General features: G+C 33.8%; 1 protein-coding gene across 18 annotated transcripts in view; it reads right to left on the bottom strand.

Moving 5' to 3' along the window:
- The window catches only part of ADGRL3 (adhesion G protein-coupled receptor L3), an 839,163-nt gene that overhangs the window by 44,487 nt on the left and 781,840 nt on the right, over positions 1 to 12,836 (bottom strand). The gene's annotated exons all lie outside the window — the stretch shown is intronic.

Below are 12,836 nucleotides of genomic sequence, written 5' to 3'. Positions count from 1 at the left end.
AAATTAAAATTTAAATTAAAAAAAAAAAAGCAAAATACAGTCTTCCATACAAACAAAACAAAACAAAAGCTGGAAAAAAAATTAAAGCACAGAAAGAAAAGCCGAAATAAACAAAACATTCCCTCATTCACAGAAACCACTGGGTGGTTCTCAATGAAAATAAAAAAAAAATAAAAGGCAACATTTACGATAAAACACTCATTTGGAGAGCAGTTGATGACACAACAGAAGAATTTGACATTTCTTAAAATTCTATGGAAAGGAATTCCTTACGTTGAAATAAAAGAATACATAATCACTCTTATTAGTACACCATAATAAGCATACTAATTAGGCGAATTTACAAATCTGATAAAATAAGCATATGGATATTATTTTAAAATATTTTTTAAAAATATGCACGCTGTAATATCCAGCACATATATAATTCCATTTTCCATTTTCCAACTGGTTGTTTGAACTTTGGCACAGCAAAGTCGCAGAGTAAAATTATTTCCTCTCTTTGTGAATAGAGGTACTTAGTTCCAAACATATCGGTATGAGCTGCAACCTCCCACTTTCCAAAACTGCTTAACCAAAAAAACCCAAAAGATCACAGTAACAGTTTTATTAAATATAATTAGGTCATGTATAAAATAAAGGCAGAATGCATGTTTATGTTAGTTGATAAAGAAAATGTGACTGAGGACAAGAAAATGTAAATTGTATGGGGACAGTCGGGTTGAACACAAATATAAGGTTACGAATAATATATAAATTAGAGAATGAAAATATGATCTATAGACCAGGAGAAAATATTTGCTAACAAATACACACATATTTGCAATTCAACAGAAGATTAGTATCTGGAATATTGAAAGAACTCTCAAAAATCAACAGTAAAACAACAACAATAAAAAACCCCCAAACAGAAAACAAACAAACAAAAAAACCTAATCCAATTACCGAATGGGCCAAAGACATAAACAGACATTTCACAGCAGAGGATATACAGGTGACAAACAAACCTATGAGAAGAATTGCTATTATCTATAGAGGAAAATACAGTTTAAAACAACAATACGATATCACTAGACACTGGAAATTTCAGTGGAGACAAAATTAAATACTGGGGAGGATGAAAAGAAAGTGGATCATTCACACTTCGCTGGGGGAATGTAAGAGAGTACAGCTACTCTGGAAAGTAGTTTGGCAGTTACTTCTAGAACTATCCATGCAGTCACGGTACCACCCAGCAATTGTACTCTTGGACTCCCAGATGGAATGGAAACTTACGTCTCCATAAAAACCTATTCATGGATGTTCACGCAGCTCTACGTATAATAGTCTGTAACAGGAAACATCCCAAATAGCTTTCAGCTGGTGAATGGTTAAACAATCTGAAACACGTCCTTACAATGGAATACTACTCAGCAATAAAAAGGAACGGGTACTGATACACATAACAAACTGGATGAATTGCTGGATAATGAGAGAGAGTAAAAAAGACAATCCAAAAGGTTATGTACTAAATGATTCCATATATATGGAAATTATTTATTTATAATATATTTATAATTTATTTATATAAATTTTCTTAAACATTAAATATTAAGTATTTTTTGATATAGATACCATTCTTGAAATGACAAAATTATAGAAACGGGGAAGAGATTAATGGTTGACAGAGTTAAAGATGCAAGCGAGAGGGAAGCGGATGTGGTCATATGGTTATAAACAGGCAACTTGAGGCTTCCTTGTGGTTATGGAGCTACACTGTGTCTGGACTACGGTGCTGTAAACACCACCTACTCTTGTAATAGAATTGCATTGAACTAAACACACACACACGCACACAGAAATACAACTAAGTATAAGTAATAGTGAAGACATCTGAACAAGATTGCTAGCTATTGGTCAGTATCTTCGCCATGATTTTGTAGTATAGTTTTACAAAGATATTATTGAGGAACACCGGGCACAAGGTACACAATCGCTTCATTATTTCATATAACAGCAAACGGATCCAGGATTATCTCAAAATAATAAGTAATCTATATTTAATGAATGAAACAAAAATGTTAAAGGGCGCCTGGGGGTGGCTCAGTTTCTGCCTTCGGCTCTGGTCATGCTCCCAGGGTCCTGGGATCGAGCCCCACGTTGGGCTCTCTGCTCAGCGGGGAGCCTGCTTCCTCCTCTCTCTCTGCCTGCCTCTCTGCCTACTTGTGATCTCTCTCTCTCTCTCTCTCTCTCTGTCAAATAAATAAATAAAATCTTTTAAAAAATGTAAAAAAAAGGAGAAAGAGCTTGGCTATGATAGTTTTTTATTTTTATTTTTTTCAAAATCAAAGCTCTTTGTGATACAGTAAATTATCAGTCAAATAATGCATACTTTATCTCATTTTTAATTTTTTAAAATAGGTTCTATGCCCAACATGGGGCTTGAAATGATGACCCTGAGATTAAGAGCTACGTGCTCTACTGAGCCAGGCACGTGGCCCAAAGAACACATATTGTAACCTCGAGATTTACAGAACAATATAGCTTCTCAGATCTCTAAAGCTGGATTGATTCCTTGAGGAAATAATCCATGTGCCTGTATTCTATATAACCTGCAAAGAATTAGCACAGAATCTTTCACTAATTAAATGAGAATTTGCTGAAATTGTGGTTTATGGATTTGCTAGTTTGAAAGAAGAAGGGATATGTCTGAGTAACCAATCAGTTATCTATCATTTGATTCCCCTAGTGTAAGAAGGCGATCCTTTTTCCATGGACATTCAAATCTTGCAAGAGGTCATTTTTCCTGTTGCCATTCCAAACACGAGCAACAAGGCATTATCACATGGTTCCTACCATGCCCACTCACAGTTAGTCACATCAATGGTACCACCTTTGAAAGGTGGCCCTTACTGTGTCAGAAACACTGCCTTTTTGCCAATGCCTAGAACTCTGAAGTGAAAACTTGTATAGAACCTGTCTTCTTGGGTCTTTAGCGTGCCAAGTTACTTTTGTCCTTCCCTATAGCTGCACTGTGTTTCACTTGTCTGTGCTGAAGCCTATGCTGTTTGCTTCTGGCTGTTTCCCCAATTTACTCAGGTCACTTTGAATTCTGATACTATTTTCCAAGGTTCTGTCCATCCTGTCTCTTCCTCTTCCCTCCGACTAACTCCTGATTTGTAAACTTCCTTTCTAATAGCTGTGAAATTGCAGCAGACTTCCAAGAAGATAAGTGTTTACAGACCATCTGTCACTGTTTCTCAGCTGAAAGTTCAGCTTACTGGTTAGTCAGGCCGAAGACACAAATAGGCTGATGTTGCGGGGTTGAGGAAAAGATAGTTACAAGACTGCATATGGGAAAAAAACGTTTATGTGCAAATTTCACTGGAATGTAAGCCCCAGGAAAGCAAGCAACACATGGGGTTTTATTACTACCCTAATACCAAGTGTCTAGAATAGTTTCTGGGGCTCAGTAATATTTGTTATTTAATGAAAAAAAAATGTGAACTTGGGGTGCCTGGGTGGCTCGGTGGGTTAAAGCCTCTGCCTTCGGCTTGGGTCATGATCCCAGGGTCCTAGGATCGAGCCCCGTACCGGGCTCTCTGCTCAGCAGGGAGCCTGCTTCCTTCTTTCTCTCTGCCTGCCTCTCTACCTACTTGTGATCTTTGTCTGTTAAATAAATAAATAAAATCTTTTAAAAAAAAGTGAACTCTACGGGAATCTTCATGTATCAAACTAAAGCAAGTAATTTTATCAATTATGAGCAGTCTTACAATTTGAACAAATTTCTTAGGAGCATCAATCGTCCAATCCCTATGTAATTTCTTCCTCTCCTTCTAACACTGTACCGGGTCCTATACTATTGAAATTTTAAAGCAGAAATAGACACTCATATAATTATTTGGAAATTCAAAATGCTACCTGAATGCTAACTGCAGATAATATGATAAGAGGGGGAAAATAGCTTGGCACAGCCTGCTGAAAAGAGCTCAAAGTAAAAAAATCTCCAAGTGACTATGTAAGAATAACTACTCCTTAATTATCTGATTCACTAACTCCTGGCTACATTCTAGTCAAAACTGCTCCTTTACCATCACAAACAAGGGTTAGCTCTTTTTCTTTTATGGAAAAAGAATTAAATTGAATTCCAATATATGCGAATCATCAATAAAGCTGTCCACAGAGAGCCTAACACGAGATCTTTTCTGGTGAAAATAGGACACAAAGCATAAAGGGGTTTCATACTCCATCCTGAAAAACTCTGGGAAGTTTTTCTGACGATTATTTGAAAGTCAGATCCTAAAGCCACTAAAAAACACTAAATGTAAAATCACAGATCTTTTAAGAAGCGTCTTTTTCTTTTTTACTTAGTTTCTATCTGAAGATGGAAAAGGTTTTGAATGAGTGCAATTTGAATGGAATAATAACGAATACACTCTTTTCAAATGCATAGTTTTACCACAAAACTGTTGTATTTCTTTCCTTATGAAAATAAAATAGGTGTTTTGACACGGGGAGGCCTTGAACGACAGGATTGTCTAGGTTGGTTCAGTGTGATATGTGTAATTGAGGCCTGGAAATTGAACGAAGAGCGGCGGGCTCTGAAACTGTGAAGTAAAAAAGTAGATCTGAAAAAGAGATGACAGTTGAATCCCACTTGAATCCATATTATATCATTCAGAAACCTAATTCAAACAACGTCTCTTCTTGACAGCAGGCTAACAAAAGTACACTGAAAAGCTCTTAAAATAACTTGAGTTGTCACTTTGTTCTGCCCCTCAGACTTTTTTTTTAAATGTGCTTTCATTCTTATTTGTTCTTATGGGGGAAAGCCAAGTTGTCTAGTTCTAGACCTTGGCGTTCTAATGAACCAGCTGAATACACCATTCTTGAAAGTTGCATACCAACATTACTAATTTTTAAATTCTTGTTATTTATGAATATCTAGGATGGTAAATGTTCATTCCAATAGAACAGTTTTATCTGGATAGGTCTTTCTTCTTTAATATACCTTGTCCTCCATTCTGTTCCCTCATGGTTCTCTCTCCCTTGATATGACATCTTTTGCTTTTATGAAGTCGTTTCCAAGACATCTACTGACTAATGTGTATAAATCAGAGCTCTGTAGAAAGCAGAGTTACTGCTGGATGATACCTCTCTGCTTCGGTCTTCAGAACTTGACTTTGGCCCATAATGGAGACTTTTCATACAAGTAAAGAATAGTTTCACTGAAGATGGCATTTTTCATGGAATTATAATACTAACTTTGGTATTAAGCAAGGACTCTTTTACCAAAAGATGGTATATATTGAGCTGTGAGACTCTTAAAATTGAATGTAAAACTGTAGGTTTGTGTGGTTAGTTATACGTGCACACATGACTGCATTTCTTTCTTGTGAAAGAGTCCCGTGACTCTGATTTCCTTTACAAAGAGCTAAGAACACTGGTATAGAGAAAAAAAAAGAAAAAGAAAAATATAAGTCTTTTTCTTTAGCACGTGAACTATATTATAAACAAGAAAACTGGAAAAAGTGAATCAGAAGTACCCCCAAATATGTCTTCTGACTATAAGAATCATCTGATGAGCTGCTGTATAATGTAATAGAGAAAGGTTATAACTTAGAATTTAGAAGGGAGTAAGATTTTAGTATTATTTAATCTACTACCATCATTTACTACATAAAGAAACATTTATAAGGCCAGAGACATTGATAATTTATTCAAGGTCACACCTGACTCTGGTAGTTTTATTCAAACACATTTCAATCAGCGATTTTCAAACGTTTTTTAGCATCCTCTCCCAAAAATATGTTTCAGTGAAATTTTATCAGGATCCTGATAGGAGTGCGTTACTTCTCTCTCATCTGCTTTTCTGTAATGCTCAATTATTTAACTTTCATTTTTGTTTGTTTATGTAATATTAGTGAATACATGAATATGACAATTAATCAACAAAGAGACTTCCAGAACTCTGGAGAACTGATTCAATAGGTATTATCTATTGTAAGCATTTTTTCCTATTTTTTCTTTGTTTGCATAACAATACAATCTTATCACATCACACACAATCTACAGAAAGAGTGCAAAAATGATCATGTTCGATTTTAAAGGGCTACTTTATAAAATAGCAACAGCCATTTGAATCAACACTAAGTTGTTCATAATAATGAACTAAACTAAAAGAATCTACATGCTATCCTTAAAAACAATATGAAAATCACAGAAAATATAATTTTATAATTTGTACTATTTTTATTCAAATAATTAATGAAGTTATGAAGTGTCAAAGAAGAAATACTTCATGGAAAGCCAAGAACCCTTTCAGCACTTTTTTTCTAAAGTCATAAATTGAAGAGCTGACATCTTGATTTATCACACTGTGCACTTTTAATAGCCAACAAGTTTGCTATTAAATTTTAATCAACCTGCCCTATTAAATTTCTTTCAAATGGTTCAGAGATTCTTCAGCTTTTTTAATAGCAAATTCATTCACTGGGAATCTATTAATATGGACTTCAACGACATGTTTTCTTCAAAGTACAGATTGGGTTATTGTTAGTTCAAAATGAAATTAAATGTTTTGAATGCAGAGGTGTTGTCTCTGTTTCAACAGATAAGCTCAGAGTTTTAGATATGGGAACCCTATAAATTATCTCTCTCCCCCTATATTTTGCACTAATTGGCTTAATATCTGTCTTCTTGTTCAGACACACGAGTTTTTCTTCAGTAAATACTTAGAAGTCAAATTACTAGGCCATACATTCTACATTTCAATTCAGAATATATTGCCCCAATTCTGTCAAATGTATTTGCACCAATTCCCATTTCCAGGAGCAGTATAGATCTCTCAAATTCTTACCAGGACTTAGTATGGTAAGCTTCACATTTTTGCCAATCTGATCAGAGTATACAATGATATCTCATATTACTGTTAAACTTTGTATTTCCCTGGTTATCAAAAAGATGCGGTAATTTTTCATGTCTATTACCCATAAGGGTTTCCTATTTTGTGAATTGCCTGTTCTTATCTTTTGCCGATATACATTGATTTGTAGACATTCTTCATACAACATGACACAACATTTTGTCTGTGCTGTGTTGTTTACACCTCTCCCCAATATCTTACTGTTATGAGCACTGTTTATATTTTGAGGCAAGAAATTTACCTTTTTCTTATAATTTATAATCTGTGTTTTGTTTTTAAGAACTCCTCCTTTAACCTAAAGTCTAAAGTTTATATATATATAAAAGCTCTAAAGTTTTACTTTTTGTATTATATATTTTATGTATTTTATATTATATCATATATTACATTATATAGTATAATTATATCTAATAATTTTTCATAATTAACTGAAAACAAAACTGCTTAGAGATCTTTGGTTTTCTGACTGCTCAAGCCAACAGTGGTAAAATTAAAACTCAGAATCCTTGGTGAATCTTCACTGCACAATGGTGTAAGTGGTTAATCAGCAGTTGACATGATGAACATATACCATTCAGACATTCATCTCTAAAACTCATCCTTTGTGGCCAAAGGCATGCATTTCTGTGTGCTATTAACTTGGGACTTGTTGAATGCATCTGGACATTTTTGAATACATTTAAAAAAATACTAGGCCTAAAGATAACGAGCCGTTTGCTTAACCACAGGCAAAACAGCAGTAAATTACAGTTCTTTTTAGTAAATTAAAGGCATTTCACAAAAGAATATTTGTCTTTGCCATTCACACTATAAGTACTTAATTAATTTTCTCTACATTGGATTATCTCTTGATATGTTAATGGTATGTAGTCAGTTCCACAGCTACATGTATTTGTAAATCACACATTCCGTGTGCATTTTCATTTAATAAAACACACCTCAGAAAAAAGGAAGGGAAGGAAAGCATAATGGAATTACTTAACAATATGAAATGCTTTACCATCGTGAAGGAAACACGACTTTTTGTATAACGCTCTGCCTTACATCGGCATACTTTCCTATATTGAGCAAATTACATAGCTTACATGCAGGCCTATCCTGGCTAAAACTTGAATATTAAGTTTGGAACTGATATTTAGAAAGATATGTCTGAGAAAAATAAAGTAAAACAAAGTGTCTATGAATAAAGAGATTCTTGATAACATTCAGAGAAGGCCTGTTTTATCATATAATCATGATCAGTTCTGTTCTGTTTAGCTTGAGTCTCTCTCAGGAAACTTACATTGTTTCTACTTTTCTACAACAAGATTAACTATCTTCCTTCAATCTGTGTATCCTCTCCAATCTTTCTTAATTCTCCAGTGGTTTCTCTAGGGTTGTAAATTATGTTCTATGAACGTGATGAGTTACTTGTCTTAGTTTTTGAAGCACCCACATTCCTTATAATGATAAATGATGAAGAAAGTCTATTATGAAAATCATAGGAGAACCTATCACATTAAACACTTTTAAATGGCATGCAGTAATATAAGGTTGAGCTATATAAAGTGCGTGCTTCTGTATGCAATGTAATTCAATAAACTAGGAGCTATTTTAATTGGATACTGCACAATTATTGGTAATCACAACTCAAGTATCTTTTTTCTAATGAAGTCTCTTTTGCCTAACCATATATCCCTCTTCCATGATTTAATTTTTCATGTAATTGAATTAATTCCTATTGATTTTTAAAGTAACAGATACAAATTAATACAATTCATTTCTTAGAAAAAAAATACTTTGAACAAGTAATGACTTTGTTAGTTAACTTTGGATGCTGTGTTCTACATTTATATCATCACAAGCTTTATGTTTACAGTACGGTAGGAACACTTCTCCAGATGAGAGGTACAGTCAGGCTTGTTTTTAAATTTTAATTATAAGACATTTCATACTTTTTGTCAAAACTGGAATTAGCACCTAAAAATCGTAAATTTAATTTATAGCATTATCAGTGTCTATTTGAAGTTAATGCAAACAGATTTTCTACTTGTTCTAGGCACTTTTATGTTGTTCTGACAGGACAATATCAAGTTCAAAAGTACAACTACATGGGCAAAGTTTTACCTTTGCTTGGTGCTATGCTGAATTATTATAGGCAGAAGCTATTTACCTGATTTTTAAACACAATCTTTGCTCTGACCAAATGTTCATCCTTTCACTGAAACATAAGAAATTAAAGATAAAAGATTCTAACAATAAAATACCTTAAGAACTTCCAGCAAAGAAAAGAAGAATGATTATAAATACCTTGCAACCTAAGTCCTAAAATCAGGCAATAATGTATAGCAAATCAGCATATTCCGTATCAAATCGTTCTGAAAAATATTACCAATCCATCTTTCTCTATGTTCACAGTGTTTTAAAGCTTTTATTTCCCTAAATGAATAGGATGAATCCACACTAAAGAAAAAAGCACCAAATAAAGTAGAAGGAAATGAATAGTATGTGAAGGAAATTAAGAAATAAAGATGTTAATGCTTGTGGTGTTAAGTATATCATCTTTCCCTGGGAAGGGAGGAAAAATACCTTTATTCTAATCTTAGCCAGGTTCATGAAAAACTGTCCTTTTAAGAAAAGAGTGAACATTTTTGTTTTCCTGAGTAGGGCTGCGCAGTCAGAAAGATCTTGTTTGGAATCTAGAGTTCATCCTTTATTAGCCACTCCACTTGGACAAGTAACCAAAAAACCCAGCTTCTTCATGGATATAAGATAATGGATGAATAATGAATAGTGTACAATAGATAAAATATACCCACTAAAGGAGAAATCCCAAAGCATTCAAAAACTATAAAGAGCCACATTGTGTTCTAGTAGAGAAAAGAATACCAGGGATTTCTGAAGAGAAGTTGACTATGTATATTTAGTTTTTAAAAATAGATTTTTTTTAAAAAAATTACATCCTCAGCAACTTATATGAAACAACAGCAATATTTCAAAAATAAGTGGGAATTTTTTATAGCACTATATTTAGAAATTAGTAAGGTAACTCACTGCAGCTAGTTTGATTTATAATAAGGAGATGAGATACTGCTAACTATATATAAGGCAGTAAGATAATAAACTATAATAATAAGGAATCTACATAGAGAATTCTCTTTGTGAAGGTATCTATAAAAGCTATAATAATAGTAATAGTAATAACAGTAAAGTACAAACCATTTTTACTATTGTGTAGTAGGCAGTGAGAGGTTGGATGATTTAAAGGAGTCATATCAAAGAGACAAAGTTAAAAGCAAAGCATAAGAAGGACTCACTGGGCAAGCATTTTGGAATCTTTATTTTTCAATTCCTGCCAGCAATTTATAGCAAGAACATTTGCCCCTGATTGCCTAGAAATCAATATTTAATATATTTCATTTTGTAATAGAGAATTCATTCTGAAAATTATTTGGTCTCCTTGAGTTAGGAATCAAGATATTAATAGCATTGTTTAATTATCTATTTGGCATAGCATTTCGCTTTTAAAATCTGTACCTATTTTGTTTTTGTGTTATTAAACTGATTTTCCTAACACAGAAGATATCCTTATTTCATTGTACATGCAAATTTCACAAATAGATGTCAGATTATAGTAGGATTTGGTTAATATTTATAAACAACTTTATAACCCTTCAGAACAGCAAGACTTTTCAGAAATATGACATATTTTATGCATATAAAGCCATATTATATTTAATGAGATTAATAAAGTACACCAAATGAGTATGAAGGTTTCACCCTTTTAAGCTTTAATTTATAGACGTGATTAATTGCAGCAAAACATCACTTACAATTTTTCATTTGCATTTTTCTTTAAAAACACAAAAGCAAAATATGTTGAGTAGCCTGAATATTAATGAGATGACAGGTGATTTATTGTGAAGTTTCTTCTGCCTTGGTGACCAGCGTTCTGGGAAAGATAGTACGGGCTCTGAGAAGACATGAGTTTAAAATGGGCATGAGTCACATCCTTGCTCTGCTACGTAACTGGTTATTTATCCGGGCTGTCTGAATCGCACTAGTGTTCTCTGAGCTTCTGAAGGGCAGGATAGGGCTTGGGGGGAAGAGAAGGCAGTGTTTGCTTATATCATTATCTAAGGTAAGGAGAAGAAATATTTTACCTTTATTTCTTAAATGCTAAAAGACGGTTACAAATCAAAGGTGCAATGTACAACTAGACAGATATAATGTGCATTTAATTTCTCATTTAGAAGAGACAATTCAGTTTTATTAGTTTATCTCTTTTTGTTAGCTCAAGGGTAGCAGCATTTTAGGTAAATTATTTTTTCTTTTACTTGGCATTCAGGTAACTACTTTATTCCTCCCACCTATTACTAGAAAATAAAAAGGAAAGAAAACCTTCAGTAGTAAATGATGAATTTTAATATCTAATTATCTGAGAGCACTGGCAAGGATCAGTTTTCATTTGTTAGAAGATGTAAGTGAACTTTTGAACAAAATAATGATAAGAGGACGAATCATTTGTAGGCACTGTAGTAAGGAATTAACATATATAAACTCAGTCCTCTCAAGGTCCCCGTGAAGTGCTCTCTGTATCCCCCTTGCATAGATACTGAGCATATAGAAAACTTACCAAAAGTCACAGAGTTAAAATTCCATTCTCAAAACTACTATGAATAAATCACCAATTTGCAAAGTTTATTTGGTGATGCCTTTCCCCTTTTTATCAACAATGTTCCTAATGGGGGAGGCCATCTTTCGGTACATTATTGTGCCAGAGAGAGCCAAGATTTACCCTTAAAATTATGAAAAGGTTGCCAAAAGCCATCATAACTGTACTGATTACATAAATTTACGGAGAATGCATGTGCAGACTAATACGAATGTGAACCTTGAAAGGAGAAGCCATCCACTTTAATGAATATGACTGTACATCTACAGAAAAGACAGTCTTCATGCACACAACACTTAGATTTGGCTTAAATATATATAGCTTTACTGGTCAGTTCCCCTTGTATACAAATCTAAATCACATTAACTTCTATGGGAGGTTGATGAGATGGAGAATGGGAGATAGATAAAAATTCATTATGCTAGCCAAGCTATTGTTTTAGAAGAAGAAATGCCTTTTTGCTAATTCTGCTGCTATGATGGGTCACATTTTTGTAATAATGCTACAGTTGGGGAGGGGCTTGGGTGGAACAATTTTCATAATTCAGACATCGTATTGGCAGCAGCTACCTAGCAAAACTTGATTTTGAACTGAAATTTCTGGTGTCAATTCAGCTAATTAAATAAAAAGAAAATGAGCAATGCATTTACATTAGTCACGATGAGATAAAGCCTAATAAAATCCAATTTCAGAAAACATCTCGATTTCTATATAGATCTATAAAAGGAACAGAAATGTTTAACCATTAACTGAACTCCCAGAGAAATTTCTCAGCAAATGCTTCACTTTGGGATCAAAGGCAAGTTTTAGAGCCATTGTTAATCTAAATTGTTCAGGATGAGGTTTGGTCAGCAGAGGTTGTGAGCTGGAGGTAAGAGTGGTAAAAGACTATGTTAGCTGCAAATTGTTCCTACCACTCCTGGGAAGTTAGAGCTACTAGAAATTTGGGTAAATTTTCTAAAAATCTGGGAGAAGCTTGGGGGAATTGAGGACGGACTTCAAGTTATGTGCAAATAGTAAATATTTAAATGAGCCAATGAATAAACCCTCCTGTGGGATTTGCAAAAGATAAACTTAAGATAAAAACTTGGATAAGAGTTAATCCTCCTTATAACTTCCTATAATTGACTATCACATTAATGCTCTTGAAAATCTCCCTCTGGTTATGAAAGTGGCACCAGGGAAGTTAAGGTGATCATAGTCCTCGGGTACTGGCCTCAAAGAATTCTTAATTTACTTGAGTGAGCAGCGTTATAGAAAATAAGTCAGAAGGGGAAA

The sequence above is a fragment of the Mustela putorius genome, unplaced genomic scaffold (genome assembly GCF_011764305.1).
Source record: "Mustela putorius furo isolate JIRA1106 unplaced genomic scaffold, ASM1176430v1.1 tig00000430_pilon_pilon_pilon, whole genome shotgun sequence".
Classification (NCBI taxonomy): Eukaryota; Metazoa; Chordata; class Mammalia; order Carnivora; family Mustelidae; genus Mustela; species Mustela putorius.
Note: the sequence above shows the minus strand (reverse complement) of the source record. Positions and strands in the feature narration are given on the sequence as shown.